Source organism: Podarcis liolepis (genome assembly GCF_965112155.1).
Source record: "Podarcis liolepis genome assembly, chromosome: 13".
Lineage (NCBI taxonomy): Eukaryota > Metazoa > Chordata > Lepidosauria > Squamata > Lacertidae > Podarcis > Podarcis liolepis.
In genome coordinates, this window is record NC_139573.1 from 56,060,025 (window position 1) to 56,076,041 (window position 16,017).

Here is a 16,017-nt window from a genome sequence, read left to right on the forward strand (position 1 = left end):
TATATGTAAGAGATTCAGGAACTAAAATATTTACCTTCACAAAAGAATGGCCAGACTGCCCAGTTTGAGCAATGATAGACCTTTATCAGGTATCCTGACAGGTTTTCTGCTGTAGATCGTCCTCCTGTGTTGTATGTATGATGTTTTGGGGGGTGGTCTTGAGCTACAGGGGAGGCAATTTCAAAAGTCTATATAAGAGCTTGCGCACCATTGCTCAGGATTCCTTCCTCCTGTGTGTGGTGAGTGAGGTCCCTGTTGCAACAGTTAATAAAGATCATGCTTACTAGCTGCTTTGCTTCTCAATATTCTCTGGTTGGCCTCTGTTATTTTCTTCTACTGATAGAGAACCTACATAAGGACTCTGTACGGGCTCTTGGGTACCCCATAAGGGGAAAAGGAGCCGTTTTTTCTTATAACAGTTATATTCAAGAGTTTGTTTGCCCCAAAGCAATTCCTTTTAATAATATTTGTTGCAGTTACTTTTTATAGCACACTGTAATTACAGCAATACTATCAGTATAGGGCACACAATCACTTTGTTAACCCCCCCCATGTATGTATATTTGACATGTTTGCTTAGTACAAACATCCACATTGTTTACAGAAGTAAGCAGTGTGTAGAACCAACAGGATGGAGACAGATGTTGGGGATAATCCTATGCTGTCTGAGCTGTGGATGGTGGAAATTGGTGCCACAACCCTTCCTAAACTGCAGCCCAGCAATAAGAGTTTCTAGATGCCTGGTATTGCTAAAGTGGATGAGAATTCCAGGTTTTATTTACATAATTAAATTTCAGTTCCTCCTGGAGAGCTATAACAGATTGAAAGTGAGGTTGTTGCTTAATTAGAGGGCACTGGACGTCTTTCACATCCCAAAGACCAAGGTGCCAATTCCCCCTTGCCCCTGATATCATTAGTTGCCCAAATCAGGAGCAAGCTCTCTTCAGACTATGCCACAAAAGCTTTTAGGTCCTATAGTCTATGCCACCCCCTTCTTGGATCACTGCCTTGCCATGGCGAAGGGGCTTGAATAACTCAGAGAAGCTGCAGATGGTGACAGCAGTCACGAAATTAAAAGAAGCCTGCTCCTTGGGAGAAAGGCGATGGCAAACCTAGACAGCATCTTAAAAAGCAGAGACATCACCTTGCCAACAAAGGTCTGTATAGTTAAAGCATGGTTTTCCCAGTAGTGATGTATGGAAGTGAGAGCTGGACCATAAACAAGGCTGATCGCCGAAGAATTGATGCTTTTGAATTCTGGTGCTGGAGGAGACTCTTGAGAGTCCCATGGACTGCAAGAAGATCAAATGCATCCATTCTTAAGGAAATTAGCCCTGAGTGCTCACTGGAAGGACAGATCCTGAAGCTGAGGCTCCAATACTTTGGCCACCTCATGAGAAGAGAAGACTCCCTGGAAAAGACCCTATGTTGGGAAAGATTGAGGGCACAAGGAGAAGGGGACGACAGAGGACGAGATGGTGGGACAGTGTTCTCGAAGCTACAAACATGAGTCTGACCAAACTGCAGGAGGCAGTGGAAGACAGGAGGGCCTGGCGTGCTCTGGTCCATGGGGTCACGGAGAGTCGGACACGACTAAACGACTAAACAGCAACAACAGTCTATGCCACAGTTTTGATAATTGTATGGAATAAATAGCATCACTGACATTAGAGTAAGATGACTGCTTAGCTTGGGGAATGAATCTGCTTTCTTTCACAGAGTTAAATCAATTAGTGTCTAGAGGGGAATAGAAATCTGCCTGGAGCACCATATTTCAAAAAGAGCTTGATAAAGAAATGTTGGATAAATGTTGTCTTTATTGGCAATACAGTTCACCTTTTAGCATAATAGTTCCATTTCGTATTTCACTTACTTTGAACATCAGTTGTGTTGATCCCAAAAGTTGAGACCACTGACAATGTCCTCTTGGTGGAAACGTTTTGAGTTTCATTTGAGCAGAGAGCTAAAAATGCACAGCAGCTTAGTGTGCTCATCTTAACAATATTAACCTTTTTGGGAAATACGTTTCAGCTGGCTCCATCTGTCTCCATCTATTTTTATCATGTTGTTGTTGCTTAGTCGTCTTAGTCGTGTTCGACACTCTGTGACCCCATGAACCAGAGCATGCCTTGGACTCTCACTTTCTTCTCAAAGCTCCTCCTTTTTTTGTACAAACCATATTTCTATATTAAACCTGGATCCCTTACTCAGGGTTTTTTAAATGGTAATCTCTTAAGTATTTGATCCCTTTATCTCCCACATTAAAATTAATTTTTAACTGAAATGCCCTTTAATATCCTTTAGATAGCAGTAAAAACACCAATTTATACCAATTAGCTTAGGCATGGAATATCTGCATCTGTTTAAAGATTGAACAGATAAACATCAGTCGACTTGCTGACAAGCAAGGTGGAACAGAAGCTGCATAAAGGTAACTTGACTGAGGTGAAAACAAGTAGTCCAGAGTCATTCATCAATGGGAACTCTGTTTTGGCCATTGGGATTAGTGACTTGGTTGTAATGCACAACTAAATAATCAAAATGTCATATACTTCTACAGGTAAGTGTAATTGGCTGAGTAAAGTGCAGCCTTTGGTTTAAGGCCCCTTTTAGCATTAGCTGCCCAGTTCAATTGCAGGCACAGTTTAGACTCAGATTGTGCCTGGAATTGCACAAGTGCTGGGGGCGGGTCCAGTTGCAGACACAGTTTGAATTCATATCACGCCTGTTGCAAAAGGGCTTCCTCTCAGTGCCCACCCAGCTGTTTGATGCCTCTTTGAAGTCATCACCTGGTTGTTATCAGACTACTGACAGATGAGTGGTCCTGCCCACCTGTCAAAGTTGGTCCACGGGAGGTGGGGAAGTAAGGATCTGGCCCCTTGGTGCTGATGTAGTATGTGTTGCTGATGTTATTTCTGTTGTCTGGCCTTTGACCACAATGAAGATTGATTGAATGATGAAGTAAGTGAATTTAAAATGTGAAATTGAACACGCTTAGAATATTTTTTTCTTTTTTAATCAATGTTGGCAAAATGTTTTGTTTGTATTTTGCTGAGAGTTATGAAACTCCACAGGCTCCAAATATTTTTGTAATCCATGAAATCTCATGCTGCAATAAATTTGTTATTCTCTAAGATACCACAAATGGGACGCAGGGTTAAACCACAGAGCCTAGGGCTTGCCAATCAGAAGGTTGGCGGTTCAAATCCCCAAGATGGGGTGAGCTCCCATTTCTTGGTCCCTGCTCCTGCCATCCTAGCAGTTCAAAAGCACAAAGTGCAAGTAGATAAATAGGTACCGCTCTGGCGGGAAGGTAAACGGCGTTTCCATGCGCTGCTCTGGTTCACCAGAAGCGGCTTAGTCATGCTGGCCACATGACCCGGAAGCTGTACGCTGGCTCCCTCGGCCAATAAAGCGAGATGAGCACCACAACCCCAGAGTCGTCCGCGACTGGACCTACTGGTCAGGGGTCCCTTTACCCTTACCTAGGATACCACAAAGCTCATTTTGTGGAACCTTAGTTCATGTGCTCCTTTTAGAGGAGGGGAGGTAGCTTCTAGGGGGGAACTGCAGCAGGTCCCCCCTACTTTAATCTAAAAGCCAAAGCCCCTCCTTGCCTCTCACACCAATCCCACGCAAAACTCCCCATTTGCTGCTCCCGCTTGCTTACTCTGGGTCATGAGCAATCTATGTTATGCAAGGCTCCCACGTTTAGAACAGGTATTCTACTGCTTCAGCATAACTGATTATGTGTGTGAATGGCCCAGTTATGAGCACATTTATCTGCTCTGCCATCTCTATAACGTGAAAGATATACTGCATAGGAAAAAGAAGATACCTTCCACCAGACTTTCTACCTCTGGGACTCAAATCAAAACAGATTGTATTATTGTTTACATTTGCATCTGGATCATGCAAGTAGGAATGACGTTCTTGTCTTTTCTCACCTGACCTCACTGACAGGTGAACTAGGACACAGGGCTTTAAAATGTCTGGATACCCTTTAATGGTGAGCCCTAGAGGCTTTGATATGGAAATTCTTAGTAAAGTTATTCATTTATTCTGTTTGGAACTTGCAGCAGTATAAATACAGAGTTACAAAAACATGAAACTAACTCCCTCTATACTTAAAGAGTGAAGACCTAAACCAAACACTGTGCATGCCTATCTCAACAGTTTCAATATAAAAGTCTGCATTGTATCTCGGTTTCAATGTAGATCTCAATGTTTTTCAGAGTTTATGAAAGTATTGTAACCTGAAAGCAGTTTTAGTACTGTTATCTGACATGAAGCAGGATCCTCTGTACTCTAAACTTCTAACCGTTTACACAGTATCATCCAAATGATGCACTGTATATTACATTTTATTCCCTCCTTCCTCCAAGAGGTGATATTGTACCCCTTATTTTGACCTCCCTCCTGTTGTAAAGTTGAGAGATGGCGGTTTAATGCTGGTTTACCAACCATGATTTTAAAGGAACTTCAAATTGTGGTTTAAGCCCCTTGTTAGAAAAATGACATTAAACCACTTTAATGTTCCTCAGTTTGGACATGAAGGCTCAACTCAACTGTGGCTTAATTAAACCAGGATATAAGCTGTTAGGAAGTGAGGCAGCAAAGGGAGGGAGGAGGAGCAATCATGTGGTCCTGTTGCTGGTTCCCAGCTGCTAAATGATGGTTTAACAAGCAGGGAATTGAGTGTCTAAACCAGGCCAGTATTTTCGTACAGCCAGATATTGAAGTTATTTACTCAGAAGTGCCAAATCTAGTGGGACCCATTTTCTAGCAAGCTTGCTCAGAATTGAAGCCTTAGCATTTTAATATCATAGCTTTTACAGCATCTCCAGGAGGGCCTATTTAAAGCTGATTTCCTTTGAAACAAATAAGCACTATTTCTAGATTTTATAGCAATGCTTATTAGGAAAATGGATGTTCTTCCTTTAAGCATTTGATTAGACTTTTATCATCACACTTTTGCTCACCCTATCAGTAAAGCATCAGAATGATATAAATTAGGCCAAATATTGTTTCTGTCTGATGGTTGTCATGATATGTCACAGAATAATTAATCTTCTCTTGCATCACACTCACCGGTAAGTAGTGTGCAACAACACCTCAACCTCCTTAACTAAATTCATCAAATTGTGAGGCTGATATTATTTTATACACTCTATTTACAGTAACTACTACATGATATAATTGGGCCATAGGAGCCAACTCCTAGTTGCTGAGGGGTCTTCACCCCCCCCATAAAAGATTTGAGGGGGCTGCCCCCCCAAAGTTGATGGACACTGCTATTCAAACGGCATCAGTGCCTTGCGTCATGTAATTGATTATGCAAGGCAGGCTGTTGTGCCCATTTTATTCACGTTGGCACCCACGACCACTGTGTTTTAAAGTTCTACTAATTATAAAGTATTAAAGGTAATTTTGATAAATACCTTCATAAATTAAAAGGGCCCAATTTTATTGCATTTGCAGCAAAGAAGGAAAATGTGTATAAACCACCAAAGACACATAGGAACATGTGGATCAACACTTTTTAAATGGGCAGCTACTGAATTGCTGAATTAATGTTTTCTTTTATTATTACTAGATATTGTTCAGGTTGTTTTGGGAGGAACAGGGGGGAGGGCTGTAACTGATGGTATATTTGTTTCTGTATTCAAAATTATTTTTAAAAAAATATAAATAAATAAATACCTTATTTCCCCATAAAATTTCTTTGGGTACACATTCCTAGCTTGAGAGGCCTCCAGATATCTTCTTCTTTGACGATCACTCATAGCCGAGTAAGATTGTCTTCCATAAACACAGTTTTAACAATGAGTCTATAAGTGACTGTGGAGGCCAATTCTGGATCCACACATCCTTCCATAGTGGGGACATTAGTTTCCGGGCAGGAGTTGATCACGGTGTGGATTTGCCAAGCGTGCCTTCCTCTTAGCACATTTCTCCCTTGCGTCCTGAGTTCGAGTGTCTTCAAAGCCCATTACACCTTTGGTCAAGGCTGTTCTCCAACTGGAGCGCTCGCAAGCCAGTGTTTCCCAATTGTCAGTGTTTACACTACATTTTTAGAGATTTGCCTTGAGAGAGTCTTTAAAACTCTTTTCTTGACCACCAACATTTTAAAGTTTGGAATAGAGTACATACATTAGAGTACATAGTTGCCTTGAAAGACGATCATCAGGCATCCGCACAACATGACCAGTCCAATGAAGTTGATGTTGAAGAATCATTGCTTCAACACTGGTGATCTTTGCTTCTTCCAGTACACTGATATTAGTTCACCTGTCTTCCTAAGTGATGTGTAAAAAATTTTGGAGACACCATTGATGGAATCTTTTGAGGAGTTGGAGATGGTGTTTATATTTGTTTCTATATTTCTTTGGGTACATATTCCTAGCTTGAGAGGCCTCCAGATATACGCACAGGACAGCACTTGCTTTGACTCCAGCTAGGGATCCTTCTGGGAGTAGATCAGGCAAACCAATTCCAGGGAGGCCAAGGGGTTTTTAGCCCTCTCAATGTCTGCGCTGGTGCATCACTCTGATGATTGCCAGGGCGCCTTTCAGGAAGGTGTGCTGGAAATCTCAAAGGAATGCACCAAAGATTCTCGCAGAGAGGGACGAGGTGGCCTTGCCACGGCAGCCTCAGCTTTGTGGTGGCGGCAGCAGCAGGCAGAGAAAGGTAAGATGTTGGGTGGTAGGCAGTGGGTGGTGGGCCAAGTTGGCCTGGTTGGGTTGGAGGGTGGGGGGTTGTGCCACACATGGGCGATGCCCCCCTAGTGTTGGGTGCAACTCAGTGCCTCTGAATTGGGCACAGTGCCCAAGATATGCAGCTATTCCTGCACCTGCAAACTTCAACGCACAATGATGAAACCCACACCTATATTTTTAAAAGCAATATTCTAGTCTTCATAGGGAACCGTTTGGAAATAAGGTGGCAGAATGTAGTAAAATCTTCAAAAACAGCAAGGATATTAGGTGAGACTAGTCAGGGAGGGAACTTTATTGCTTTCCTAGCCCACCATCTTCCCTGGATTCAACTCTCCTGGATTCCTAGCCAACCATCTCCCCTGGATTGAAGTACATTCTAGCATAGGTTGTTCCTGGCACACGGGGGCTCATGTTGTACAGTGAAATTCTGTCTGATCCATTGAGCTGCTAAGGCAAACACAGAAACCTTATATGTAGTATATTCATCCCCATCCACCAACAAATAACAGATTTTCTTCCTATTATTCAAAAAGTAAATTCTCTAGAGGATTCCTTTGAGAACCCATCTCTATTAGAATTATACAAGGAACAATGCAGAGTATTACAATATTTTCCACCTCTCCCTCACTGCAGATACACAAACAATGATTTGCAGGTATTCTGGCATATCTTGCATCCAAATATGTCATGGCCAGTGTTTGAAAGGTGGAATACAAAGGTGTGAATGCCCTCTCCAATGCATTAACTCTTAAATAAATAAAAACCTGGAAGACCAGAATCACAGAATAATAAAATGGTGAGAATTGCATAGTTTGGGCATGACCTCAAATCAAGGCCCACTCCCTTGATTTTTTAATACAGTGGTACCCCGCAAGACGAACGCCTCGCAAGACGGAAAACCCACTAGACGAAAGGGTTTTCCGTTTTGGAGGCGCTTCGCAAAACGAATTTCCCTATGGGCTTGCTTCGCAAGACGACAGCCCATAGGGAAATCTCAGGGACAGCGGGGAAGCGCAGCGCGTCTTCCCCACTGTCCTCGGACCTCCTCCCGCCGCCGGCTTCGGAACGAAGCTCCGATGCCGGGCGGCGGAGGGGGAAAGCCTCCTGCCGCCGCGCGGCATCGGGACGAAGCCCCGATGCCGGGTGGCGGAGGGGGAAAGCCTCCCGCCGCCGCGCGGCATCGGGACAAAGCCCCGATGCCGGGCGGCGGAGGGGGAACGTCTCGCCCCGATGCCGGGCGGCGGAGGGGGAACGTCTCCCCCCGCCGCGCGGCATCGGGACGAAGCCCCGATGCCGGGCGGCGGAGGGGGAAAGCCTCCCGCCGCCGCGCGGCATCGGGACGAAGCCCCGATGCCGGGCGGCGGAGGGGGAAAGCCTCCCGCCGCCGCGCGGCATCGGGACGAAGCCCCGATGCCGGGCGGCGGAGGGGGAACGTCTCCCGCCGCCGCGCGGCATCGGGACGAAGCCCCGATGCCGGGCGGCGGAGGGGGAAAGCCTCCCGCCGCCGCGCGGCATCGGGACGAAGCCCCGATGCCGGGCGGCGGAGGGGGAAAGCCTCGCGCCGCCGCGCGGCATCGGGACGAAGCCCCGATGCCGGGCGGCGGAGGGGGAACGTCTCCCCCCGCCGCGCGGCATCGGGAGGAAGCCCCGATGCCGGGCGGCGGAGGGGGAACTTCTCCTCCCGCCGCGCGGCATCGGGACAAAGCCCCGATGCCCGGCGGCGGAGGGGGAAAGCCTTCTCCCGCCGCCCGGCATAGGATGGCTTTCCTGAAGACTTGGGGTGGGAGGAGGGTTTTCCTTCCCACCGCCAACATTCAGAATGCTGTTCTGAATGTTGGCGGTGGGGAGGAAAAACCCTCCTCCCACGCAAGCCCCGGGAACAGAGGGAAAGCGCTGCGCCCCTTCCCCTCTGTTCCCGTACCTGTCCTGAAGGCTTGCGGTGCGGTGCAGCCTGGCAAGCGGTTTCCCTAGGAACGCATTAATTGATTTTCAATGCATTCCTATGGGAAACCGTGCTTCGCAAGACGAAAAACCCGCAAGAAGAAAAAACTTGCGGAACGAATTAATTTCGTCTTGCGAGGCACCACTGTACACTGCTTTGCAGCTATAGGGGCAGCAGTCTTAAGGGCATCAACTCCCAGTTCATACTTGATTATTCCTGGAATTGACTTACAAAACTCTTCCAAGATCAGATTCATGTGCTTTTCTGTATAGCAGTCAGAAAAAAAAACTGCACAGGGTGTAAAACTTTTTTTGGTTACAAAATGGTAAAAGCTCCTAAACTACTGGTACTGTATAGGAAAACATTTGCTCTTGTCTGAAACAACAGAGGCTGGTTAATGCCATGCAGCTGGAGGGAGCAACACGCTTTTCTTTTCTACCTTGAAAAACTTCATAACACTTAACTGCTCACTCCTTTCTTTTTTCTTCTTCCCATAAATATTTGCCTGCTTTATTCTTCTGCTTCTTTTTAAAAAAGAAACATCAGCACATTGCAGTGGTGTGCTGTCTCCCTTTCTGCCTTTTTCACTACTACCAGAAGGGGGCCACCGGTTCTTAAGCTGTGTACACATTGCCTGCTTAAAACACAGCTAAGTCTGCACTTGATAAGAGCTATAACCCCGAACCGAATTCAGCTCCTCACCAGCAATATCAGACCACGGTGGATGCAAGAACCAGACCCAGATGCCAGCTTCTTTCCCTTTCCTACTCTGAAAACACTGTTGCTGGAATATATAACATCAGACACAATATCAGGAGCTCACTCACTTACTTTTTTTCTTTAACTTTAACTGACTCAAGAAAATCACCATTTTATAGTTCAAATCAGGGGAAATAAATACAGTAAATGGACAAAAGTACAAAGATTCACAAAATATTTAGGGGTATGCATAGCCCTGCGTCCCCCCAGAAAAAACCACTGGTTGCAAATATGGCATATGCCCTCGTCTGTTAGCAATGCTCTTCTGCATATAGGACAGATAGGTGAGGCTCTACCAGTGCTGTGCTGAAAATTTTGTTGGGGAGTGATGGGCCACCAGGGACTTCCTGGTCTTTTGCTGCACCTTATCCTTCCAGTATCTCCCAGTCCACACCACCAGCACCAACCAGCCAATGACTCTTGGGGAGACCATAACTGGATACTGCCTGGAGACACCACCTGTGCTAGAAAGGGCAGGGCAGGGCAGGGCAGGGCACATTTATTCATCTGCCAAATGGGTGGGGAGGAGCTTGGCTGCAGGGCCTCTGGCAGAATGAAGGGCAGAGAAGTCTGACTATAATAATAATATAATAATTTATACCCCGCCTGTTATGTAGTGTAGTTTCACCCTGGGCCAACAGGGGGATACTGTATATAGTTTTCACTCAGGTCTGTAGATAGTTTTCACTCAGGTCCGCGTCTGTTATTTTAGGCGGGAACTCTGGGCTGTTGTGGTTACAATGTTGACAGCCAGCTGCCTATAAATACAGGCCGGCTGAGCTGTTCGCAGTCAGTTCTATTCCAGCTTACCATAATAAAGAGCTACTTGAAGAAATCGCTGTGCCGGCTGCTATGTCAACCCACGACTTAACACTGGCGACGAGGATGGGATAGATGGACATCAGAGCACAGCCAGATGCGGCCAGCCTCTGAACTGAGCTGAATCACTGAGCTGAATCACAGAGTGAAATCACTGAGCGAAATCACTGGGCAGAACCAATTCAGAGCTGACTGTTCTGGCTAGAGCACTGTGTTCCATCCATCGCCCTTCACGCCGGCATCGGAATCATGGCTTCACTTGTGCCTCTACCGCCTTTTGCGCCAGCCTCTGAATCATGGGACTCCTACCTCGCTCGGTTCGACTGCTACCTCCAAGCCAACGAGCTGACAGAAGTATCACAGGAGCGGAAGTGGGGCCTATTCCTCAGCCTCTGTGGGCCTGAGGTGTTTGAGACGGCCCGAGTGTTGGTTGCGCCTGAAGCAGTCCAGGCAACACCATGGGACACGATCCAAGAGAAGCTCCGCAACCACTACGCACCAAAGCCGTCCAAGATTGCTGCCCGCCATGCGTTCTACCACCGGAACCAGGCAGAGGGGGAGTCAATCAACAACTACACCACCGCCCTGCGACAGGCTGCAATGCACTGTGAGTTCCGAGACTTAGACGATGCCCTGATGGATCGAATCGTCTGCGGGGTCCGGGACATCCATCTGCAACGGCGCCTCCTAGCCAAGCCAGACCTCACGCTACAGAAAGCCATTGAGGAGGCTGTGGCCTCAGAAGCTGCTGAACGCTCCGCCCAGGAGATCCGCAAGTCCAGCAGCCCGCGTCTTGCTAGGGAGCCAGTTCCGGTGCATCATGAAGAGGCCAGCAGTGAGGAGGCATCCTCCAGTGAAGATGATGACGTGCACCAGACAAAGCGGGAGCGCAGGAAGTTCCAACAGAAGTCCAAGGGCCAACCGGAATGTGCTGGCTGCGGAGGCAACCATTCCCGTGCCAAGTGTCGATTCAGAGACGCCATCTGTAGGAAGTGTTCCAGAAGGGGCCACATCGCTAAGGTCTGCCGATCGGCTCCGTCTGACACCCCCCCTTCATCGACTCGCAAGTCCAAGTCTTCACTCCAGTCTGCCAAGGAAAGTTGTTTCGCTCTCACCAACTGCCGCTGCCCGTCTGGAACCACGATTGGCCAAACCGACTCGCCTACGCGACGCAAGCTGAACGTCACGGTGCTCATTGAAGGAGCTCCATGTGACATGGAGATCGACACCGGGTCTGCCCTGTCCATCGTGTCATGGAGCACCATCAAAAGACTGGTACCCAGAGTGTCCAAAAGGCAACTCGACTCTCACCGCGTACACCTGAGAGACTACCAGGGAAACGACATTCCCGTGGTAGGCGTTGGCCGGTTCCGGATCGCCTTCAAGGATTTTTCGGGCCTGCTCCGGTTGGTGGTGGTCGAAGGTCAGCGGCCAAGCCTCCTAGGGCTAGACTGGTTTGATGCCCTCGGCCTGGAAGTCACCGGCATCAACTGCATCTCTAACGCAGAGACTGAGGGTCTGGTCAAAGACTTTGCCGAGGTTTTTGACGGCACCTTGGGCCAATATACAGGTACGCCCATCTCCTTTAGCCTTGATCCACAAGTCGCCCCCATCAAGCTAAAGCCACGCCGGGTTCCCTTTGCTCTCAAGGCTAAGGTGGACGAACAACTGGACAAACTGATCGCCCAAGGAGTTTTGGAGCCGGTTGACCACGCAAAGTGGGAAACCCCCATCGTCACGCCTGTCAAGCCAGATGGGTCGGTGAGAATCTGCGCTGACTACAAGTGCACGATCAACAAGGCACTTCAGCAGCACGCTTACCCGGTTCCTGTTGTCCAACACCTGCTGCATTCCCTGGGTGAGGGTAAGGTCTTCGCTAAGCTGGACCTTGCCCAAGCCTATCAACAACTGCCAGTCGATGATGCCACTGCTGAAGCCCAGACGATCGTCACCCACCGGGGGGCTTTCCGTTGCCGCCGGTTGCAGTTCGGGGTGAGTGTGGCTCCTGGCATCTTCCAAAGCCTTATGGAGCGTCTCCTGCAAGGGCTTCCGGGCGTGGTACCATATTTTGATGACGTCTTGGTGTCTGCAGACTCACACCAGCAGCTGTTCGAGCGCCTCCGTGCCGTGCTGACCAGGTTCCAGGAGGCCGGGCTCAAGGTAAAGAGGGAGAAGTGCCAGATCGCCGTTCCACAGGTAGAGTTCCTGGGCTATCTTATCGATGCCTCCGGTCTTCATCCAACCACATCCAAGATCCGCGCTATCCAGCAGGCCCCCACCCCAAAGAACAAAACGGAGTTGCAGGCATTCCTAGGGCTGCTGAACTTTTATAACATGTTCCTGCCCCACAAAGCCACAGTGGCTGAGCCTCTTCACCGACTCCTTAGCACTAAGACGCCTTGGGCCTGGGGTCATCGGGAGACGGCGGCCTTCAACGCGGTCAAGGCTCTCCTTTCTTCAGACAGTGTGCTGGTACAGTACAGTGAATCCAGGCCGCTGGTCCTTGCCTGCGACGCCTCACCTTTTGGCATCGGTGCTGTCCTTAGTCACCGTTTTCCAGATGGAAGAGAAGCACCGCTCGCCTACTTTTCCAGGACACTATCTCCGACGGAACGGAATTACAGCCAGCTCGACAAGGAGGCATTGGCACTTGTGGCTGGAGTGAAGAGGTTCCATGAATACCTCTATGGCAGGACTTTTGACCTCATCACTGACCACAAGCCACTCCTGGGCCTCCTCGCCGGTGATCGTCCAACTCCACCGGTCCTCTCACCACGCATGCTGCGATGGACTGTTTTCCTGGCTGCCTACCACTACCGGCTCATCCATCGCCCGGGGAAATCGATGGGCCATGCCGACGCCCTCAGCCGTTGCCCTCTTCCAGCATTTGTGGAAGACCCGGCTCCAGCTTCATCGCTCCTTCTGATTGAGGATCTTCCGGCAGCGCCTGTATCGGCTGCCACTGTGGCCTCCGCATCTGCCCAGGATCGCACCATCAGCCGGGTGCTCAACTGGGTGTGGAGGGGGTGGCCACAAGGGCCTTTTGCATCGGAGTTCCAGCCCTTCGCAACCAGACAACATGAACTCTCAGCTCATCGCGGCTGTCTGCTGTGGGGAGACCGCGTCGTGATTCCCCAGGGACTCCGTCAGCGCGTCATGGAGGCTCTGCATGTTGGCCACCCGGGAATTGTCAAAATGAAGGCGTTGGCTCGGTGTTACGTCTGGTGGCCTAATATGGACGATGCCATCACTGCCTGGGTGTCCGCCTGTCAAGCGTGCCAGGAGTCGAGGCCTGCACCACCGGCAGCTAAGGGACACACCTGGGAGACGCCAAAGACACCCTGGTCGAGGGTGCACATCGATCTGGCTGGCCCCTTTCACGGCCGGACCTTTATGGTAGTGGTGGACGCCTATTCCAAATGGCTGGAGGTCGCCCTGATGCCCTCCACCACTACCGAAGCTGTCATCCGGGTGCTGCGAGGCCTGTTTGCAACGCATGGGTGTCCTGATGTCCTTGTCTCTGACAACGGACCGCAGTTCACGTCAGGCACGTTTGAGCGGTATCTTTTGGGACTGGGCATCCGCCATGCCCTAACGGCACCCTTTCATCCATCCAGCAACGGGCAAGCGGAAAGAATGGTGCGCTCGACAAAAGAGGCACTGGCGCGCCTGGACCGGGGAGACTGGCATGAGCGGGTCGCCGAATACTTGTTCGTGCAACACATCACCCCTCATGCGGCCACAGGGAGGAGTCCGGCTGAACTGCTTATGGGCCGCCGCCTCAGGTCACCGCTCGACCGGCTACACCCAGACTTTGCCGTGGCTGAACCCCCAGGCTGTGCCAACGCACCACGGTCATTTGTCCCAGGAAACCAGGTCTTTGCCCGGAACTATGTGGGGGACATCCCTTGGGTGCCAGCCACAGTAGTGGGAGTCACTGGACCTCGCTCGTACCAGGTGGCACTCGAAGACGGACGCTTGTGGCGACGGCACATAGACCAGCTTAGGCGCAGGGTTGGGGACTTGGACACTACCGAGGTGCCCCCAACTGCGCCTGCGGCTCCAGAAGAGACACGTACAGATGGCGAGGCCCCACCTACACCTCCCTCGCAAGCTGCCAGCGTGGAGCCGAACCAAGCCGTTTCAGAACAGACTCAGACCACTCCACTTGCGGAGGCTCCACCCACAGCAGCGGATCCAGGGGAGTTGGTTCCAACGCCACCTAGGGTCGCACCACAGCCTCAGCGAGAACTGTGTGGCCCTCCGGACTTGGCTACCGGTCCCCGGCGGTCTGGCAGAGTTTCCAAGCGCCCAACTTATTTAAAGGACTATGTTGTTGGACAGGTATCACTGTTGGTCTAAGTATGGGAAATGTAACCGATATGCTTTTGTGCTTAATTGAACCATTACACGTAGTGCTGTATATAAGGAAACCATTACGATTGTAACTAACGCCTTATCTCGGTGGGGAGGGGTGTTATGTAGTGTAGTTTCACCCTGGGCCAACAGGGGGATACTGTATATAGTTTTCACTCAGGTCTGTAGATAGTTTTCACTCAGGTCCGCGTCTGTTATTTTAGGCGGGAACTCTGGGCTGTTGTGGTTACAATGTTGACAGCCGGCTGCCTATAAATACAGGCCGGCTGAGCTGTTCGCAGTCAGTTCTATTCCAGCTTACCATAATAAAGAGCTACTTGAAGAAATCACTGTGCCGGCTGCTATGTCAACCAACGACTTAACACCGCCCATCTGGCTGGGCTTCCCCAGCCACTCTGGGAAGCTTCCAAAAGAATATTAAAATACTATAATACATCAAACATTAAAAGCTTCCCGAAACAGGGCTGCCTTCAGATGTCTTCTAAAAGCCTGGTAGTTGTTGTTCTCTTTGACATCTGGTGGGAGGGTGTTCCACAGGGCGGGCGCCACTACCGAGAAGGCCCTCTGCCTGGTTCCCTGTAACTTGGCTTCTCGCAGTGAGGGAACTGCCAGATAGAAAATGCCTCCGAGGGAGAGGAGCAGGGAGAGAGATGGCAGGTGGTGGAGGCACAGGAAAGAGACTGAAACAGCTAGGACTCTAAGTGAATTACCTGCCAAAGGCCATCTTATGGCCCTCCCCCTAAGCCCCACTGAGCAGAGCTAGAGAGGAACAATTCTAGCTTCACCCAGCCCCTTTTCTCCACAGGCAGGCATAAGAGTCCTGGACATAAGCACCAAAGCCAGGCACCCTGGGAGAGGAGGCCTACTGAAGGGCCTTCCTTATCAGCGAGAGCAACCTGTGCCATGGGTGGAAACAGACCTGGGAAACAACATACCTGAAATAAAGCAATACTTGTAACAGACCAAATGCGGACCAATGCTTTGTTTCTCTAAGCCTCTTAGTCCTGGAGGGGCCCATGGAAGAGATGGAGCACTCCTCTTTTGAGGCACCCCTTCCCTTGGGGTACAGCACAGTGTGTTTTACCATTCTTCATCAATCAATGAGAAAAGGAATTGTATTCAGAAATTCAAACAAAAGGGAAACGGCAATATATTTCTCATAGATGGGGTGAGTGTTCTTTATTGAGCTTATCTTGTTTTTGAGATGTCCAAGGGATTTTGTGAGCATATAGACTTTTAGCCAGTAGTCTGTGTTTACAGTCTTCCTGGGTGTCTGCACTTTCTAAAAACACAAAGATTTTATTGGCTGGGCTTTCTTGGAAGAATGGGAAGGCAGAGAGGATTTCCACATTCTGCAGTGCCAGATTTAGGACAGTGCAGGCAATTTCCCCCACCCCCAGG